This window comes from Oreochromis aureus, linkage group 1 (genome assembly GCF_013358895.1).
Source record: "Oreochromis aureus strain Israel breed Guangdong linkage group 1, ZZ_aureus, whole genome shotgun sequence".
Classification (NCBI taxonomy): domain Eukaryota; kingdom Metazoa; phylum Chordata; class Actinopteri; order Cichliformes; family Cichlidae; genus Oreochromis; species Oreochromis aureus.
In genome coordinates this window covers 24,536,065-24,557,504 of record NC_052942.1, presented here as the reverse complement: position 1 = coordinate 24,557,504, position 21,440 = coordinate 24,536,065, and the positions used below count along the sequence as shown (strand labels likewise).

The following is a 21,440-nucleotide window of genomic DNA, read 5'->3' as shown; positions in this document are numbered from 1 at the left end:
TGAAGCGACAGGTATAAATATATGCACTCCGATGCACATATACCCCCTTTTAATTAAACAAACAAACAAAAAAACCATGTAGGCACATGCAATCACAGATGACCTCGAGAAGCTTACTGCAGGTTTTCCAACCCTCTGCCATGAAACCTTCTGAACTGTTAGAAATCTGTTCACAATAGTATAATCCTTCTTTTCTTTTTATATACTCAAGGTCGATATCTCACGCCTACCTTATCTCTACTTCTTCCCGTTCACTCACTTCCACACTTGCTGCTGCCTCAGCCTCTCCCTGTTTCTCCAGCATGTCTCTCCCTCCTCCAGCTTTCTGCCTGTTTAGTATGAACAGCAGCCTCCATTGCTGAATGGCAGGGTGTTATGACAGCATGCTACTGTTAACTGTGTTTGGGTTGGGAGGACAGGGGAACACACACATTCAGACACTCCGCAGTGCACGCACATACACCAGGACATTGACATCTTCATCTTTAGAATTGCCATTGTACATGAGCGTGCTCACACATGCACAGACACACGCAGGCCCGTGATCACTTATGTGTATCTGGCATCAACTTCTCCAGATGGAGCTCATCCCCTCCCTGCCTGAAGCCATATTTTGACTGTTTACTCAAGATTGCTCTATATCTGCCCATTGTTAAGCCTGCTTGGCTCTGTGAGTACATTCAGGAACATTTGAAGTGGGGGTGTAACATATGTACATGTGGAGAAGCACAACGGTGTTTATGTGTGTGCCCTCTTTGGGTGAAGGCGAGGGGGGTCTTCAGTGAGCACTGGGCAAGTGTGAACATATATTTGAGTTCATAGACTTGCACACTGCTTGACCTGTGCAGGTGGGTGTCATTCTCCAAAGTGCATCCTGCCTCCGCAAGACATTTGTTTGTACACATGATGAGTTACTGGTAGCTACAGCAGGATGTTTGTGACCTGCTGTTTGAGAGCGCCTATGAGTGAGTGGGTGGGTTGCTGGTGTTTGTATGCATTTGCACCCAGACGTTAACCATGGGGGTTTGCAATGCCCTTAAAAGTCGTGTTATCCCTCTGAATTAAAGGCTTTCCTTAAGAAGCTTGAAATCTGTCATTGCGTCAAATTACATGCCCTGTATAGCAGCATAATATACGGTATACTATAGCAGATGCAGAGAGAGGAACATAAACACTTTCAAATCTTAGAAAAGAGTGGAAAAATGAAATGGTCGACAGAGCGGAGCCTCATTGCGCTATTGTCTTCCTCTTCTCCACATTCACTTTTTCCACATTTAGAAATGGCTGCTTTGATGCATGCTGAAGGAATGCAGGGTGAGTAATCACAGGAGGGAGCGGGAGGAGGAAGGAGAGAGGTGGATTACGCTGATGAACTGAAGAGGTGATGGAGACAATTAAAGAGGCCACGGGGCGAGAAAAGATGGACATTTAAGAAGAAAGAAAGGGAAGATAGAAATGTAAAGCAGGCGAGAAAAGGAGAAAGAAAGTACAAGGGGCCTCCCTGGTTGTCGTTGCGCTGTGTGCGATCATTTGGGTTGATTTGGATTAATGCTTTAATTGAGAAACACACACAGAGACCGTTAACATCTGTATCCCATAGCAGTAGAGTGGCCGCCAAGACAAACCAGCACTGCGTCACACTGACAGATTCCCCCCAGTAACAAGAGCACTCAAGCAAAAGCTCTGTGTGAGAGAGACAGGGGTTTAATGGCAAAATTGTCCCGGTTTAAGACATTGGAGCTTTAGGTCATTAAAGTGGCACTGCCAGTCCAGAGCTAACATGACACACACAAAGAGCGTCACTCTTTGTGTGAAACATCTGGTTTCACAATATTTCCACACTTGCCCCATGCGCACAAAAGAAAAACAACTTCCCAGCATACTTCAGTGTTTTTTTGTTTTCTGTCCTGACATTTTCTCACTAAGCCAGAAGGTCAAACTAATACAGTCAGGGTTCACACACCTTGTGAAAATCCAGCCGCATTTCCTAATGATAGCGTAAAAAGGAAAATATGATGATTTCACTCCAGGCTAAGTGTCCTTTCCCTGGTCCCTGCAGCCTTGTGAGCTACACAGAAGAGGCAGTAAAAGCAGCGTGAGGCCTTTTCGACAGTTCATCACTCTGACCTGCAACCTCACAGTTGGTCCATTCGGTTTTACTTGTATACTGCAAAGTAGCGTACACAGAGTTTATATGCGTTGTCAGGTCAGGTTGCAAATACTTTGACCATAAAATTCATGAGTGCACACTTTCTTACAGACAATTGTGAGAAAGTATTTTCATCGTGACACACTGTCATTCTTACACACACACCACACTATTCTGCTGCAGAACAATGCAAGGCTACACACCCTGTCTGTGTGACTCTGTGACCTATTGGACCCCTGCCTCTCCTAACCAGACTGGGTCCCTACTACACCACTCCAGCATTGACCCCCATTCATTTGGACCGACCCTTCTTATCAGGTCTGCCAGTTTTAGCTGTTACACACACACACACAGATGCAGGCAGCCCACCCGTTCTCTCCTTCCCTCCCAACCTCCCCCTCCGCTCAACTCTCCCTCAACCATACGCACGTCAAATCGTACTAGTTTCCTCCTCGTGTATTCACACACATCTGAAACCACACGTTGAGGAAAACCATGCTGACTCAATCCTTATGGGCAGTACAAAGCGAAGAGTCGAGTGTCAAGGCCTCGGTCTCAGAGCGCAGGGCCAAGAAATCAGACTTTGCGGAGGGTAATTAATACAGCAGAAAGCCCAGGCTTAGTGAAAGGCCAGAGCATTCAGACAGCATTCCCTCCAAGCTCACAGCAAAGGCACTCGCACACATGACTGCCAAGACAGCTTTCGTGACTGCTTCCCCTCGTCCCTGTACGGTTTCACATTCAGCCCACTGCGTTTGATCATGCAAGCCTGCAACATACTCACATCACCATATCTAATTAACAGTGAATGGCGAGGGGAGACATTTACACGCACACAAACACCACAAAGATAAGTGCAGCCTAGAAAAACCCATAGTGTAACACGAGCCTTTACTCAAGTATGGATTAGCATCGCTGCCTGTCAGATACACATAGTTGCTCTTTGGCTGGCTACCACACACAGTGACCACTGGCTCGGTAGCAACTTGCGCACACTCTCTGCAGCAGAAAATAAGTGCCTAACCCTAAGAGAACGTGACATATAATAAGAAATGAAAAGGAAAGCAAACACATAACATAAAAGCTCCTTTATTCACTTTATGGAGTACTAGCAGAGCAATAAAAGAAAGTGTTTATATCACAGATAAGATCTACTGGATTTAAAAATGTCAAAACAGCAATCTAACTATGCTAAAAAGGTGAGAAAGGGAAAGGACTCCTCTCGTGCTCTGTTCACCACCTGTCTCTGCTGACACCTAAACAGTGCTCCGTCTCTGGGCTTTGGGGGATTTTGGCCAGCATCACCTGACAAGTGCACAAATATGACATGCCATCATGAGCCAATTCTGGTCTAATGAGAATTCACAGAACTCCAGAAAATTGGCAGATTCAGCATCATTAGCTCTACTATGTGGAATATCACCATCTCTGCCACTGGTCTTAAAGACACAGTAAAAAAAAAAGAAGAGCCAGAATTAATTCCAGCTATGTACAATACAGCTGTATTGCTCATACCTAATGGTATGCTCTCATGCAGCAGCTGGTACTGTCTGATTAGCTCCATCGTTAACTTAATGAAGCTATTCCTGCCTCGCTGTGATGGATTCACATGGAGGGAATGAAGAACATATACTGTTAAAAAAACAGGAGGCTATCTCCTTTTCTTTCAACCTCTGTGAGTGTGTCCAGCCGTGGTGACCCCTCATCATTCACCAGCAGAAAAACAGAAAGATCATGCCAGCCCCAACGAGGATAAACAAGGGGTGGGCTAAATTACGGGTGCTAAAATGTGGCGGAGAAAGGTGGTTTCGCTGTGCCTATTTAGTGTCTAAAAATAAAGCCATGCCAGGCCAAAAAACTGCGTGCCCACAGAGGTATCCGTGCCAGTACCTTTTATACAAAGCATCTTCTCTTAACTTGTGAAGTGTAATGAGCATCCTGAAATGTTCAATTACAGATTTTCTACTAACGAGGTAAACAAAGCATCAAACAGCTCAAAACAAAGGTCTTGATGAGGCGTTTGTATTCAGGTAATACTGGATTTCTCTGAAGTTACGGGGGTGGAAGGTGTTGACAGTGTTAGTGTTTTCCCCTGAGAGAGAAGAACTGGTGTTTTCCCATATTTACGTCAGTATTTACGCATGTGTGTACAGGCCTTTTGAGAGGTTTACATATTGCGGGTAATAGGATAACTCTGGCCTCTAGCAGCAGAGAAAACAGGTGCTTATCTTGTCACAGTTGTTGTGCTAAGCCAACCTTTGACCCCTGGTTAAGAGCCAATTCAGAAATTAAAAACAAGAAATTTGCACGTCTCCGCCCCCTCCCAGCTCTTGGCTCTGCTCTCTTACATATGCACGTGCACTCACAAAAATTCATGCATGTGGTAAAGGTCAGCCAGCTGATGAATCATTTTACTGCTATTTCCGAGTATCCTATCACTGGTGTTCTGCAACCCAGCTTGTTGAAGAGTGCAATAAATGAGAAGAGAAAAACATCAACTGCGAAGCAAAAAAAAGAAAATTTAAAAAAGAGTGGATAAGGACAGACCGAATCGTGCAGAGGGGGAAGATTGAGGAGTGAGGGGGGGGAGCGGAAAGGGAGAAGTTTGCCGCTGTGTGGGGTCTTTCTCGCGTGCATTCACCAACGGAGTCTGGGTTATTGATTTTCAGGCATGAAGCAGGAATATTGTCCAGGGTTTTACTTTGCTCTGCCATGTCTGCCAAGCTCTTTCTAGTAACGCTCCTTCACTTTCACATTTCTCTCTAACAGAATAGACGGACATTGTCGCTTCAAAATTACAACTGCAGCATATCCTATAACTGCTGAGCAGCTGTCCTTTAAACAACTCTGAATCTGTTCATTCTACTTCCACAATTTGAAACAAAATATATTTATATATAGTCAAAAATGAAGGTTTTCATTTTGTCAAGGCATTGTTCATAAGGTCTTAACACAAATGCAACAAATCTGCAATTAATGTATGTCAAAAAATAAATATTTAATACTGAGGCAGTTTGCAACATCTCTTTGAAATATGATGTGTAAGGCCCTTTAGTTTTACAATTTCCATGGTACATTTCGTTACATTCATACATTTCATACATTTCAACATTTCACAAACACATCTTTGGTTTAATGATAATTATGCTGCGGTTATTTTTTACCACAAAACTTTGTGTCTCCAGGTGAAATTTCAATTTAAGTAATATTACAGCTCCAGTTTGTCTCTGCAAAATTATGAAGCGTATGAATCACTTATTCTTGACTTCTCAGTCCTCTCTTGCCCTTGGGTTATTTTTGTAACGAGCATATCTGATAAAAATGCAAGGCACAGCATTACAAATATCGAATTTTCACAATATATTTATAGCTGTTTGTGTAGCTCTGACATAATCAGAATATCCTTGTCATCATATTAATAAATATTTGACTGGTCATCAGGCTGAGAGTATGCAAGTGACTGTTGTAAGAACGCAACTCCATTAACTTTAGTCATGTCCATCACCGTGCCTCTCACACCAAATATAAAACATACACACAGAAACATAAGCATGCGCATACAGACATGCTGAAATGAACTCTCCCTCACATACGTAAACTTGGATGCATAAACAAAGCAGCCGAATGGCTGAAGGAAATCCTCAGGCGCACCAAAACAGACGCACACACAGCTCTTGGAGAGCACACAGATATATGAGCCGAGGATACTTGCTAAAAATCAAATGACAAACCCAGCACAGAATACAACGTTATTTGAATGCGACTCAGAGACTGGGTAAAGAAAACACGCAAATGCTGACGTGTCGCCATCAGAAGAAACTTTAGCAAGAAATTACATTTTTGAAGCCACAATATTAGCAGGTTAATGTGAAAGACATCAATCATGTTTCGTGGATAAGACAGTGGTTCAATTCATAAAACCCCTCTTCGAGGGACTAGAAAGTTAAATAAATTTCAACAGTCCGCTGTTTTGCCGATTAAAGAAAGTGATGAAAAGTATGTGCGGTGTGCCATGTGGCAGACAAAGAGTCCAGGAATAACAGCATGAGATGGAAAAAAATCATACTGTTAATTTATTGACACATCTCCTTGGTCTCCAATACAAAGTGCAATAAGTCCCCTTGTAAAAAGCTAAATTTGAGAGGAGCAGGACCCCCCAACACTGAAGCCTCAGCAGCACTACATTTTGATATTTTTCATTGCACCGATCATGATAATAATTAGATGCGGAATCCAAAAAAGTCAAAGAAATCAAATCTTCCGAATTCTCATTTTACAGCGGACGTTAATGTAGAGTTCAAACTAAAAGTCAAAAGCCATTGAGATTATAATATAACTGCATCGTGTTTAATCACTTTCCATGATGAATTACCTGTTTGCCAATAGGTCCATAACCTGAAACGCATCAACCTTTACACTTTATTGCTAGAAAATACCTCCCACAGAAAGAAGCTGTCAAGTGCTTGACGTTAGTTAAACTCAGCCAGTGTGTCTCCCGCATTATCTTCAGGCAGAGGAAGGTATAGAGCAGCCTGTCCTGCTGTAGCCTCAGGGATCAGGGCAGATCTGGGATTGAGGTTGATAATGAGCAGGGGGATAAAGTAGAGTTATGGAGGTCTTATCACCCTGAGCCCCTGGGTCACACAGTACTGCTGGTGGTCACAGACAGTTTAATCATTAAAAAAAAGCTTGCAGTTTTTCATAATAAAATGTTGTTTCTTGTAAATAAATGAGTCTACTTTTTGGCTTCTTGCAAAAGTTAATAATATGTTTACATGAGGAATGAAGGTACCAATTTTAGCATTGTGACACAGCTTTTACATCACTTTTCCAAAGATAACAGTCTCATTACTTTTTTTTTTTTTTTGCCTGAAGTGTAGGATGGCTTGACTTTGGGTGATAGCAGTGTTAGACCTTGTCACTGTGAGTGTGTGTGGGTCAGAGGGAGACAGAGGTGAGCAGGGTGGGGGGTTGCTAGTCCCCAGGCTGTGATTTGTTAAAGTGCATCAGACGGGAGTTGACCAGAATCTGAATAAATCACTTCAGTGGCACCAGTGACAAAAACTTGATAATGCCCCTCTGCTATCTGCAGGCTATTTGCTGCTAATTATTGAGCCAATAAGAGGGACATTTGTGTAACTGCTTCTACCTTTTTAACGAGTCCATTTCAGTTTTAAAGATTCCCCATGGACACATATTAAGTTCTATAAAAATCCCCAAAGTTGGCTTGGCTTGAATTAAAATGGCTTTTTTTCCTCACAAGAATTTGCAGTTACCTAGACAGATGTCTTTAAATTTTGCCTGTTCTAGTTCTTTGTCATCATAGCATAAATAGGTAGATGTTGAAGATGTCTGACGTCTCTGAAAAGTCCATTCTCAACATATGCATACTGGAGGCTGCAGATTTCTACATGATATAATATATGCTATTTGCATGTGGAACTGTGACTGGTTTCAAAATGGTTCACAAAACAGTCCTATTTATACATGCATTGCATTGAGCACACACTTTCCCCTTCAGCAGACCAAGTACAATAAGTACAAATAAAGTTCAACAGTAAGCACAATAAGCAGTAGGAATTAAATTTAAGCCATGCTCAAACAGCGACGCAAAAACCCCCAGCAAGAGTGAAATGTCCGGTATTGTGCAACACAATGAATTTGCATTGGCACCGGGGTGGAATAGCAGGTCGGAGTAACTTGTAGGAGTATCATGTATGATCCCAGCCTGGATGAGTCAAGCAAGGATTGCCTTACCATTACCATTCTTACTTCAGGCCAACCGCAGACACAGCAGCTGATGAAAAGATTAATTAGGGGAGGTTAAAAAGCCATTTGATACTGCTGAGTTTGATTTAATGACGTGTTTTAGGATTAAAAGAGTACCAGCAAGCTGAGAGGTTAACGGCAAACAGAGCTGCCTTCTGCTAATCACTATTATTCTACTTGTTTGGTAACTTTCTCCGACCCTTTGAAAGCGAAAAACAGAATGTTTTTCAAAACAAATGTCAACAGAGATATTTAGGACGAGCAGCAGCACTCCATCAGCATTTCCATGGCAACAGCGGTGAAAACAGGAGCAGGCCTCCACTTCTTCCCGCATGTCAGCATGTATCCCATTATGGTTGTACTGTGTGGACAGAAGAGTTCTGCCTGCTTGCCACAACTTTATTTATTTTACTGTCTTTCATCTGCAAACCACCACCAATCTGCATCAGAGAGAAATCCACTCTGTGTATCCCATAGGTGTCATTTAGGATTGATTCCCTGGAATTAGCAGGCAAAAGTAGAACCATGTGGCTGTCTGTCTCTCAGTCTGTCCTTACCAACACCTGAGATAAAGCGTTTTGGACATGGAGAAATGGCACATGGCCTCCCGGAAAATTAACATCTTGAGTGTCTGTCACTCTCTGCTTAATATTAAGGACAGAAGTGATTGTGAGTAAAATCCACTACAGTGTGATTTTTAGATAAACACTGCAGAGAATTTGTTGCTTTAAACTAGATAATGCTGTTTAACTAGTTCTGCACTTCATTACTGACGCGTATTCACCTATGAAAAAGACATGTTCAAGATTCCTGCTGCATGGCTTTAATTTCAGCGGTACAGCTACAATCCGTCTGATCATTTCTACTTTTTTCAGTGTTCAAAATATATATTTTAAGAATGTCTGAGCTGCTCTGATTCACACGACCTCTGCAGAAACACTGATAAGCCAGCGTGAATCTGCTTTTAGCCAAACTGAGGTCCAAGGTCACAGACAACACAAGCGCTCGAGCCTGCTGTATATCACGGATAAGCAGTGCTATTATTTATTGATCAAGTGTCATTCAGTTGCAGGGTCTACTTAGCTGGAAAACTGGACAGTACAAACACTGACCTACAATTCTTTGGGAAAAAAAGCTAACATAAATAAAAATGAGGACCACCAGCAGCTTCAATATTTCTGAATTTGTATCTGGCAATGTTTATCATATGTGTGCTACACCCTACCACAGAAAACCAGAGAAGTCATCATAAGGTCTTTAAGTGGTTGTTCACTTGAATTTGGCTCTAATGCTAAATTTAACTCTGATTAAGTGGTTTCATACGCAAAAGATTACCGTATGTAGAAAAAAAAGAAGCTATTGAGTGAAGTTTTGCCTTGCAGAGTTATTTATTCGTCTGTTCATGTGTGGATGTTTTAAGTAGAGAAAGGAGGGCAAATATCAAAAATGCACAACCAGCATTTCAAGTTTGTGCAGAAATTGGAAATTTATTGTTGAAAACATGGAAACTTTGTCAATTTTTGCAAAATAGCCGTTCAGAGTTTTTTTCTTTTTTTTACAGTACACAACATATAAAAACAGAAGCATAGTAAATGTAGTAACAAATACGGAAACAATTATTATACATGCACTAGCAGCCATATGTTTCATATTTTTATATATTATTAGTGTCACACTATTATTGTGCAACACACACACACACACACACACACACACACACACACACACACACACACACACACACACACACACACACAACAATCTGCATCAAAGAGACAAAAAAGAACAAAACTTTTTACTGTTATTCCACATAAGTACAACGAAATCTTTATGTATATATATTTGTCAGTCTATATTTGTCACTTTAGGTATTTAGCTTACTGCACAAAAAAAATTCTGAATACACAGAAAACATAAATTTACTTTATTGGAACTCCAGCTTGTGTTTCTTCCCTGTGGACAACTTAACGCTGCAAGTACTAAAGTCTTAAGTAGGTGGTAAAGACAAAATAAGATTATATATTTCATTTTTAACATTATTCAGTTTACATATACAATAACTAAAACTAATTGCTTTTTAAAATCAGGGTATGGCCTCACTGATGTTTTAACTTATATGAAAATATGTTCTGCTTTGATTACTGCACACAGTCATTCAAGCAATTCATATCAAGTAAAAAGCGCGCGTATAGGACAAAGTTGACTGATGCAACATGGAACATCTGCCACCTGATTGATTCCTAAATCAAATTGCCCATAGAAACGACTCAAACTATGGCTTTTAAAAGAGCTTTTTCACCCTAATACATGGCCCATTAGCAGATGGCCATTCATCAAATTAACCCTACCTCGAGAGAGCTGCCAGCGTCTCAGAAAGTACAGTGCCACAGTGCTCTCTGTCTCCAGTCAGGACACACTCAGCAGCGCGTCCACTTTGCCATGACTGTGTTTACCTCAGGAATACACAAATGCAGCTCGCTGCAGGCTCTATTAAGAAAGCGAGACCAAACCTCTCCTGATCCACAGAACACAGACTGATTCACCCTCTTGTGTTGTTTACAGAATTTAGGTTCATTCCCTCGTTGCCATTTTGTAGATTTTTTTTTTTACTAATGCAGAATATTCTACATTCTACATGCATCATATGAAGCATGAATTATTTCTCTCCACATGTGATTATTTACAGTTTTTCTTATGAACATGAAGCAGTAAAGCTTGGCTCTAAATGTTCCTGAGAGGATACAAATGCAATAATCAGCACACTTAAAACACATAATAACACACACAACTATATTCTAAAAATTCACGAAAATAAACAGGTTTACCAAACCTTTAATTAGCATGAAGTTGTGTACTTTAGCTAGAATTAAGGAGCTTCAGGCCCAGCTGTGGTGAGCCTGATTACTTAATAATATGGTGATAAATGCAACTATCAATCAAAACCCCTGACAGGACTTACAATTCAGGAGAGATCGGCCAAAATAAGAGCTGCTGACTCTCTCATTGTGGCGGTGTGTACGGGGGTGTGTAAAAGGATACGCGCTACAGTCAGCAATGAAGGTACTTGCACCAGTGCAATGACAGGAAGAAATAAAGTGTCACTTTTTATTTACAGAGCACAGCGGCAGTAACTACAGCTGTGTCTCGAAAACAACAGTTGTGCAATTTAAAAGCTAAAGTCACGCACAGTGGAGGACAACAATGACACTGTGGTTGAAACACTGGTGGAAGCCACAGTAAACACACCTTACAGTACACTGAACATAAAGGCTTCCTGAGCACAACACAACTGGTTTTGATGGCAATGATGAAGTACGATCAGCGAACAGTGTTATGTTTGTCTTCTACCAGAAATTTACATTTCAGATTTTAATTGTTTTATCCATATCAGTAAAAATATGTCACACTGCAACTCGACTAACTCGGGGGGTTGTATTTTTATGAAATATTTTCACACACATATATCGCTGTAGTCATTAGAATGGACTCTAATGTAATCTGTTTTCCTCTTAAAAATAAAAAATCACATTTATACATCAAATATTTTAATAATCTTAGATTTTTTTTTTTATATTGTCCAACCTGGAGACAATTAGGAGGGTGAGATCATTTGAAATATTCAAGTAAAATGTTAAAATATGCTGCAAAGTAATAATTTCAAATGTTTGCTGCTTTGTTTTTTCTTTTGAAAATCATCGCCTGCAAAAACTCCATCACATAAACTCCTGGTTCGAAACAATGCCAGGTGAAAGTGTAATAGCAGTTTTAGTTAGTTATTTAATACTCCTAAAAAAAATATTTGTGAAAGATGAATAACACAGTTAAATGTGCAGTGATGAGTTTATTATGAGCTCTTCTTAAAGACAAAGCGAATGTGTGCGAGTGTAGGTTTTCATTTAAATACAGTGAGGTGTGAGAATGATTGAAGTGCAATTAAACGTGGTCATCACTAACAAAACACAAAAGTCCAACATATTAAGAACTCCGTAACATCTGGATGACATGCATTCTGCTGAAATAATTCTTTTACTTATTCCAACTGTTATGTTTCCTGAAATATTCCGTATCTCTCTCATGCGCACACCTATCCCCAGTGGCTACTACTTGTTTTGGCCCTTTTCCTCCACAAAGGTCTACTGTGCTTTTCTGCAGGTTGAAAGTTTTCACAGCAGAGATGACACGAAGCAAATTCTGGCTCTGAGAGGTAAATCACTGCAGCACTCGGGACTGCAGCTATTCTCTCTCACCTCGCCACTTTTAGCAGACCGTGGCTGATTTCCTTCCTTGCGTGACTCCAGAGTGTAAACACACAGCCAGAGTGACTCATCACTATTTCTCACTTCCACGGTCTGATATAAACACATGAAAAGGGTCAGGGGTCATTTTGAGGTGGTGAGTGGGTGGGTGGGGGGCCAGTATGTCTCTCCATAAGACATCTTCCATTCTCCAAAGAATTCACAGCTTCCTGTGGCCAAAGCCGCATGCCTGCCCACTCTAGCCTAGAGGAAGGAGAAAGAGAAACACAGTTAGAAGTAGGGAGAGAGATGGACGGACAGTTTGGGTGATAGATTGCCTTCTCTGCCACGCTCCTCTTCAGCAAAATGGAAAGAATGCAGTGGGGATGAGGCTGTATCTCTTTTCCCCCGTGACAGGACCAGAAAAAAGAGTGATGGCTAGAGAAAGGATGGAGGGGCTAAATCTGGGTTTGAGTGTATCGCAGAAATGAACTACATTGTGTTTTATGTGCTGGTAAATTGACTTATAAGTCTTGAAAACGTTGTTTATCTGCACCTGCCAGCTAGTCTTTTGAGCACATTGGCACTTTGTTAAAATGGGATGTCTAAGAAAGTCCTGATCAGCTCTTGAAGCCTGCAGGGTATTTAAGGTGGAAGGGAGGGATAGCCACTTCCTTTCAGGCCCCAATCTGAAGTAGGGCCAAATACAGTCTAACATAAATCACTTTAAACTCCGCAGCTTTCGCAGTACCATTGTTATAGAGCAGACCAGCGGAAAGAGGCCGGTAGCAGGTGGAAATAAAAAGCCCTTTGACAACCATAAGGTAAGATTCTTCCCAAGATCACCACAACATTTACACAAGCCAAAGAGAGCAATGTCTGGTTGCCAGCACCAGTCTGGACACATATACACACCAATATTTAGTCAGCGAGACTCTCATATACACTCATACATGAATACATGCATCAGTGGCATAGGCAGCTGCAAGAAGCACGCAAAAACAACGGTGATGCAGCCACTGACTGCACAGAAAAGCAGACACAGAGCCAGACGGATGGACGGATTCACACTCTTATTTTTCCCAAGTCCAAACGAACATGTAAGTGGCGCGTTGAGCTTAAACAAACACTGTTAAAATAACATCTGTTGGCTTCGCTATAGTGGCTTTAAAATGTGGTTTGTTGCAGTTGAGTTTGGAGATGAAAGCATTATCAAATTCAGGAAGGGAAATGAACAAACAAACTGCTATTTTTTCCTTTTCTTTCTTTTTTTTTTGTGCAACAATATTTGTTCTGTTGTGTTTTTCTGTCACACAATTTGCCACATAGGTCACACCCCCTTCATCTCACAGCAATAACTTAGTCAAATCAAAACACACAGGCATCTGCCCTCACACAGACACACACTTTATAGTGGTCTCCACTGAGGTTAAATTTCAAAAGATAAATAAATAGTTGGATTGCATTCATTTTTTACAGTTAAAAAACTCAGAGGCGATCATGGCCTTTTATTGTGAACAGATGTACCAAAATTTACCGAATCTGATGCCATTGCGCCTTGAAGACTTGGGCAGTGATTTGCAGTGTGCTGAGGACACTTGTTTGTTAATAACCTGTTAATAACCTGTTCATTTTGAAATCATAGACACTTTCTTTTCAAGCACGCTTCCTCTCATTAAATGCAAAACCTCTGGTGGTGGGCCAATGAGACTATTGAAACCTCCCTGCTGTGTACACAGTTTTTATTTGAGCTGAGTTTAAAAAAATGATAAACTTTTATATTTTGTTTCCTATTTAGCTCCATAGCACAGTGATCTACACATTTGCCCAACAAGCAAAAGATCCCTGGTTTGAACCCGGGAAGAGACACAAATCCCTTGGGGAATTGCGTCAGGAAAAGCCTCCGCTGTATAAAACCTGCCAAATCAAACACGTGGAGCTACCCACTGCAGTGACCCCATGTGAATAAGGGAGGAGCTTTTTTATTTGATTTGGCTGTATGAAACATTACTGTTATTTTGCATATTTTGTGAGCAGCTAAACTCAAAACATGAATGAAGGCGAACCTAAACAAATACAAAAGCTGAACACAAAAAATGAATCTCTATTTCTAACAATTTAAAAAGACTATTTAACAACTCGATTCACATTTTCCACAATAAATAAATGAATAAATAATTTAGACAGATGACACCAATTTACCCCCTTCTCTTGTTGACCTCTTGACTAGTCCTTCAGGGGTTACACTATATTGCACTTATATTTAAGCTTCTTTCTTCATTCCAGCCTCTCCCTGTCCTCTCATTTCTTTCCCTGGCACTGCCTACCGCACCAACCACACCTCTCCTAACGGGTGTACTCCTCTCTTCACTTGGGATCACAGCCTAAACCTGGCAGGGTCTCTGTCACATGATGCCCATGCGCGTGATGCTTCGCTGGGACCCCCCTCCACTCAGGAAATGCTCTCGGCCTTTTTCCCACCCTAGTGTTCCGCTGTGGAGAGCTGGGCATTACAACTGAATCCAGTTACCATCCCAAAGCATTCCTGACTGATTCCAACCACTGCCTGGCAATGGGTTCCCACAGACAACAAGGATATGCCCTCATTTCAAGAGCACTGAGTATCAAGTTGTGAACTACCAAAAGCTGTTTATGGCAGAACAGAGGAGTTTGAGCTCCACAATAGGCAATTACAGTGCCCACTCATCCCCCTCCCCTTCATTCAATTTGTGGTTTGTCTGTAGGTGGATTCGGTTATGTGCAGATTAAAAATAGTCAACCCATTCCAGACAAAAACTGTGAGGGACATGGAACACACATTGCACAAACGATATCTCCCATTGTGGTGTACTGTTTGGGAATTCTTAATTGCTTTTTCCGAAGCAGCTTGCCACAGGAAAATCCCCCTTCAGAGTAAAGAAAAAAAGAGTCGGTGGGCTGTGCGTAAACACCATACATATTATGTAAACACATACGTATAAACCCATGTCGCCCCATGTGCACCCATCAAACTGAAATCAAGGCAATATCAAAGAAGCTAACCTGCAGCAGAGCCAATTGTGGCCTGTGTGTGCCCTCCCTCTCTCTTTTGTGTTCTCCGCTGTGGTTTCTGCTTCAGCTCTCATTATTGATGTCTTTGCCTGCATTAGACAGACCATGATGGACCGGCCCTGGGAGGTGTGCAGGACTCCAGGGTGGGGCACCAAACAGGCTCGAACTCACTGTGTGGGATTGAGTCTTTTCTTTTAAAAGAAATAGAGGGAGAGAGAGAAATAGTAAGGCCGTGATGCAGGAAAGCGTCTAAAAAATGTCATATTTATGCTGAGCACAAAACAATGTGCAGCGACTTCAAAAAAATCCACCAGATATTGTCACACAAGAAACAAAAAATCATACTGCCACAAGTATAATGAGTTTAATCAAGGCTTTGAATCAAATAGATACTTTTATCATGACAAAGCTAATTAACACATAAAGCAGCTTTGGATGAATCAAATTGAGCTCTAAATTAACTTAAATGCAAAAAAACAGAACGATTCAGGAACACTCGCGCATGATGACGTCAAGTTTGTCCTAGTTTAAATATTCTACGCATTTAAATAAAGCTTTACTAAAAGGAAAGTAAACAAATATGAAGACCACACACCATCACTCCCACTGAAGGAAACCGGAAACTTTGAGAAATATCACATGCTGTCATTCAATATTTTGCTAGCATAACTGCTGCTTTAATCATCTCTTATTCACCAAAATAGCCAATCTTACTATTACTCTGACAAGCTTTGCAATGTATTGTTTTTTAATTAAACTTTTGATCATAATGTTTTCAAGAAACCAAAAAAAAAATATTATTTAAAAAATAATGCATGAAAATCACTGAAAATTGATAATATTAAGGAACATTGTGAAATGTTTTTATTAGAGAAATTGTGTTAATACATAACTAAATATGAAAACAGCCACTGAGCCATTAAAAAACATACCATGAATGCTTTAACTTTGTAAATAAAATGTATATTGTGTGTCTATTGTATGTAATGAAAATTTTTAAATAATGTTTTTCTCTTTCCTTTGAATTCTGCCCTTTTGACTTTTTTTTAAACACACACACATCCAAAAAGTTACAAAGTTACTGAAACACCAGTTTGCCGCTATATACAGGTATATAAAATTATGAAGCATTTTCTCTACAAGTGCTAACCACATTTGGAAAGTCAGGAATTTGTGAAAGCTCCGGACCTGCCAAATTCTCCCCACTGCTGTCCTTCATGTCAAATTATGTGGTACTGCTTATAATCACAAAATAAACCAGAAAGAATTTTACATATGCTTTCATGCTTGTTTTTTCATTGTCTGAAAGGAATGCTTCGACATGAGGCTGTCAAAAGAAGACCATTTAAAAAAAAAAAAAAACAGGGTCGAATTTGCTTTTACATGTGACAAACAAGTGAATCTAGAAGAAAAAGAAAGAAAACAGGAGTGGGAGTGGGCTGTCTATAATTTGACAGTATGGCACACCAGGGACAGTTGCGGGAAGGCGTGTGAAGTGTTGCTGAGCAGCCTGGGGTTCTCACAATAGCGTTTTTTAAACCAATGACTCATACTTTGGTATGATAACCTCTTTATCTGTTAACTGATAATGACAAAAAAAAAAGAAAAAATGCTCCCTTATCCAACATATAAATCTAAAAGGGATTACCAGATGACCAAAAGCTTAGGGGACTCTGGTACTAATTTTACAGTTACAGTATAAGATATTCTAACGAGGCCTGGGGTTAATTTAACTGAAACAAGTTCATTCAGTTCATGGTTTCAATCTGAATTCATGCTGTACGGTATTATTATCACTGTGGAGGACTCGCAGTTGTCAGTTTAAGTCTAAGGCTGAGGTCACTGACCTGACCAACCTACTCAATGTTTATTGTCTGCTGTTTCTCCGAGTTCATCTTTTTGTCTCTGCTCTCCGCCCTTTAATGCTCCCCTCTCTGTGCTTCTAGTCCTGCAGGAAGCTGTTTTTTTTTTCTGCAGGGGACCTTCCATAACAACAGAAGGTTACTATTTTGCTATCTAGAATGTGCTTAGATAAATCTTGCTGTGATGTGGCGCTACAGAAATAAAGCTGAATCGAAGGAATTGATAACAACACAGCTGTTATTGCGGGTGTGAGGCGGATGCAGGCAGGTGGCTGTATGTCTCCATGTGAGACGTGTCACCAGGATGTAACCGATGGGAAACTTAAAACAGCTAAACAAGGCTGCGTTTCCACACTTTTCCACGCATTCCAATTAAAATTATCGCACTGTAAAATTTAATCTTCTGATTAAATAAATCCTCCCCCTTTTTAGGGGAAAGGTAACACAAATGAACTGAGATAAGATTTACTTACACCTTTTTATATCCGTCAGACTCTGATATCTTCAACATGACGCACAGGCTGGAAACATTAATTTATCCTTTGATTTGTCAGTAGTGCTCATATGAGTAGCTTCGGCTCAGTGTCATACTCTAGGGCTCTACGGAAGCGCGATTGTGTGCATCCTTTTAATTTGAGCAAAATCAAACATTTCTATAAAAGTTGTGGACATCTCTGTCGGAATTGATGAGGTTAGAAAAAAAATATGGAAAACATGTCTTGATGAGCAGATTAGAGGTAACTACTTTTCTTTGTAGTACCGATATCTTATCTGGAAAATTAAAAGATCATAAAGCCATTTCTGCAGCAGCTGATTACTGGAGACGGCAGTGCCCATCAAATACACTTCAAATCCACATAGTGGCCCAACGCGCGCAATCAGCGGTCTGCTAGCAATCCCGTCCCTTCTCGATCACATAAACACCACTTAAACGAAAATATACACGGCCACCTACAGCGCAGGGAAAGTGATGAGGGGGTGCCCACTCCGACATTAGGACACACTGTTTTTAATTAAAGTGACAATGCTGAGTGGACTACAGGCGACACTGCAGAAGCAAAGAGCCAGAAACCCATCTTAAACAGTTAACAATACAAATTGTGTAAATAATTTAAAAAAATGTTTTTAAAAAATTCATAACCACATATATGTGAATAACATTTCCATCGGATTATTTTCTATTTGAGTTATTAATGTTAGTCAATAAAGCATTAAATATTTATCAGAATTCGTATAAATGCGAGATAAACACTTTTATTTTCTACATTTTTCTCGAGCATTTCTGTGCAAAACTGAGAGCTCGACACTATTTGTGCATTTAAAGAGTTGTTGACATTTCAGTTCTGTAGAAGACGTAAAAATAAAATGAGTGTGAGAATAAAAATCAAAGAGAAAAATCTATGTCGTTAAAAAATAGGATAATTCAAACTGAACCAGATTCTCTTATTAACAGCCATTCATGTCTTTGTTAATTGATTTCAGCTCCCTGAGAGACTGAGATTAGATCTTATTTTTTCATGTGTTGATTCGAGCTCATTATAATTAAAAATGTGTTTTTCTTTCTCAGATTTGCAGTCAGTTTAGGCCAAACAAACGACATTAGTGGAAACATTTATTCATTCGTTTGTTTGTTTGTTTATTTGCTATCCATGTCTTATTCCCGTTTACAAGTACTGATTATAAAATTAAAAAAATATTAGAAAATTTGCCTAAAAACTTAATTCAAGTTCAAGTCGGTCGAATTTACAGCCAGTTGATCGATTACTTGTCATACAGTCCTTGAAACAAGTCCCTGCGGCCTCTCTGTGACCCTCCTTTACCACCGAAGAGGGAAACGGTTTATTACTTAAAGAAAGAAACATTTGATCAAGTTATTGCACCAATATTCTGAAAGTCTCTCTGCACCTAGACCTAAACTCGCCGACCTTGTATTTTGTTCAGAGTCCAAATCAAATTAAGATCATAGCTTCCGCTTCTTTTAAATCTGTGATCCGCCAGGTGTAGGCATAATGTAATTTCTCGTGACAAGGAAATTATTTCAAACTTTATAATGTCAAGTCTTTCTTAGATGATGTAGGACAACGCAGCATTGCTTTGACTACAGATCACAGCACCTCAGTTTATCATTTAATCATGTAATATCAGATATCAGTAAGTTTCTGTTTTTTGTTTTTATGCGTAGTGGCAAGACTGAGCTGAAGAACATGGCAATGCTGCTTAGACTGAATTGGAAAATAATTAAATTTCATATGCATACATAATTTTTTTATTATTATTATTTATCATAGGTGTGATCCTAAAGTAGGCTCTGTAAAGTAAGAATGTGACGAACAAAAAAATGTCTACGTACAGGTCAGCAGATTATTGTAACAACGTGATCAACCGAAAATCTGTTTCAGTAAATACTAGTGAGGCGGCCCGGAAAGCCTGTCAGTACTGTGCGCTCTGCGGTGTACCTCCACCTAAGTGGACAAGCATTCCTGAGGATGCAGCGCTGTCAAATATTTCAAGATGCGACGTCACGGAAAAGTGCACGACTTCGTCTGCGACACAGCAACGGGGAGGTTCTGACCTCGGATCTCAAGCCCCAGTGATGATGAACATAATATGCCACCTTTTAAGCAGTTTTGTGTGTGTGTGTGTGTGTGTGTGTGTGTGTGTGTGTGTGTGTGTGTGTGTGTGTGTGTGTGTGTGTGTGTATACCTGTTCATAGGAAGGGGCAAAAAGATTTTCAAAACTCGCTCTTTCCACTATAAAAGAACATGTCTTGTACTTGTACTGTATAATATTCTTGTATTCTTTTACTACTTGTACTATGTGATATTCTGAGGGTGAATAATACCTTTAATCGATTTCTCCATAATGAAAAGATATAACTTTGCACCGTGTACAGAATATGCAGCAGAGGCCAGCAAACAGATAATTTCTTCTTAAACACCAGAGACACATCAGACACCCCCCACCCCCCACCTCCATAAAAAGGAAAGCTATATAAATGCTTTTGTATATATAGATATATTTGCAAATAACATGACTCTAAAGAGCGTGAGACAAAGAATGGTATGAAGTCATCAGCGGTAATTAAATGCAGTGGGCAGAAAGAGGACGGGAGCGCGCCTGCCCCTGGTGCGCGCTGGGTGGTCTGCTATGCTGATAAATGTGTGGCCCTCACTTCAGGCGAGTGGCCGAACAGGCACTGGTTAAAACAATACTCACATTCACTTATCCGTGGTTCTAAATCTCCTCTGAAACAGTAAAATCTAACCCTGGCACGCCTGTCACCTTTGGGCTGACAATGAAATTTTTTTTTTTTTACAATGAATTGTTTTCTCGATTTCCCTTTGGCAAACCACCTGGAACAAAAGAAAACCGCCCGCTTATGTTTTGGCACTGGGGAATTTAATCAGTAGGAACATTAATAAAGCGCACGATATTTTACTTATACACTGAGTTTGATTAAAATGTGTCACCTCAAACGGAACTCCTTGAAAAGATTACAGGATTTTTGCGCACAATGGAGTCGCCAAACACTCTGGTTTTACGCACGAACCAAAATACATATATTCGCCTGTTATTTATGTCCACGGTGCCAAAATCAACGGTCACGAACCCCTAAAAAACAATAACGCCGACAGCGAGCAGAAGCACGCGCTCATCTAACTGAATTCAAAAGGTTGCAGGCTGCAGCTATCGAGATCTCCAGGGAACAATAACCAACCTACTGTCAACAGTTTCAGGCTATACTCCTCGACTTCCAGTAGCTCTCGCTCGCAATTTTGTGAGAAAGCAATAAAGCGATCTTAAAGTTGGTTTTTCGGTGTTGGAAAACAAACAAACAATCATTTTCCAAGTAAACTGTCACTTAGTACAAGAAGGCAGAGCTTGATCCAAATTTGAACTCAACTTTTCTAATTGTCCTATATTATGTAACATAATGCAAATCGCATACTCTACGTCTCCCGCTGTGGGGATTAAAGAGCTGCATCACTGTTAGTAATCCTGTGAATGAAAGCGTTAAATCCACCTTACTTCAATTCCACGATCATTCGATGGAGAAGTGCCTGCAGGAGTCGATCTCAAGTCCCAGTCCGAGTTTCTGTGTTCAGAGTTCGGAGGAGCTTCCACCTCACTCCTCTTGCGTCCCTGCGTAAATATTATGACTACATTACACAAACAATATTCATGTGTTAAAACGTCCAGCATCGACTCTCCGAACAGGCAAGCATATCGCATCAGATTGAGTATTAGCTGATCTAACTGGGCTTTTGCTTGATTTTTTATTTAAAGAAGGCCAGGGAAAATGTTTACATTTTGCTGTATAAACATCCTGCCCATGTTCCTGTCTATCTTTTACAGAAATCAAGAGGGTGGTTT

The 21,440-nt window shown here is 40.3% G+C and overlaps 1 long non-coding RNA gene across 1 annotated transcript; it reads right to left on the bottom strand.

Moving 5' to 3' along the window:
• Positions 1 to 11,360: 11,360 nt before the first annotated feature.
• Positions 11,361 to 21,308, bottom strand: LOC116335791. Its single transcript, XR_004200668.2, has 3 exons — positions 21,096 to 21,308; positions 15,196 to 15,395; positions 11,361 to 12,417 (listed from the first exon to the last, which is right to left on the bottom strand). It is a non-coding gene; the product is annotated as an uncharacterized LOC116335791 (long non-coding RNA).
• Between the last annotated feature and the right edge of the window lie 132 nt (positions 21,309 to 21,440).